The sequence below is a fragment of the Octopus bimaculoides genome, chromosome 4 (assembly GCF_001194135.2).
Source record: "Octopus bimaculoides isolate UCB-OBI-ISO-001 chromosome 4, ASM119413v2, whole genome shotgun sequence".
Lineage (NCBI taxonomy): Eukaryota > Metazoa > Mollusca > Cephalopoda > Octopoda > Octopodidae > Octopus > Octopus bimaculoides.
The window spans coordinates 95,528,289-95,529,226 of NC_068984.1; positions in this window are offsets into that span (position 1 = coordinate 95,528,289).

Here is a 938-nt window from a genome sequence, read left to right on the forward strand (position 1 = left end):
TATATATGTATGTGTGTATATATGTGTGTGTGTAATGTTTTGTATGTGTGTATATATGTATGTGTATATGTGTATATCAGTGGCGTGCACTCTCAGACATGCAAGCTAAGCGCCGCATGACCTGTTATATCATCGGAAAATTAGATAAAATAGTTACTTTCTTGCAAAAACTAATCCGTCTAGTTTTCTCCCCTACCCCTCTCTCAGTGACTAGTAAAAGCTTTGAGAAGGTATGCATTGAGAATCCAGCATATAGACACTCCCTAACTCATTATCTATGTTAGTTTGTCCTTCCTTCCTTCTCCTCTCTCTCTCTCTCTCTTAGTGACCTGTCAAAAGATATGCTAAGACCGATCTCCCCTTCCCCTCTCTCAGTGACTAGTAAAAGTTTGAGAAGGTATGCATTGAGAATCCAGCATATAGACACTCCCTAACTCCCTATCTATGTTAGTTTATCCTTCCTTCCTTCCCCCCCTCTCTCTCTCTCTCTCTCTTAGTGACCTGTCAAAAGATATGCTAAGACCGATAGCATATATATTTTGTACCCCTTCCTCCCTCTGTCAGTGATTTCACAAATTTATCATAGGAAGTAATGCTTTCTGATAATAGCATGACCCCACTTCTCTATCTCTTTGTTAGCTGGTTCTACTTTTTGACCGGAACTAGAGCAGTTCTCAAGAACTGCTATAATTAGCCATAATTCTTGGAACAGCCTGGCGGTAAGTTTGAATTTTTTTATCCAAAACAACTGTTTGCACTATTATATTTTTGGAGTGTTCTGAAAACAAAAATATTTAATTTGACTACCGTCATTTTTCCGTTTTTTTTTTCTTGAAATTTACTTACAATATACGCAGATGCTTACACGTGTGTTACTTTTTTCCAAATGAGTGAAATGTGTGTTATAAACGATATTTTGAGAAATAGTTTTTCGAAAA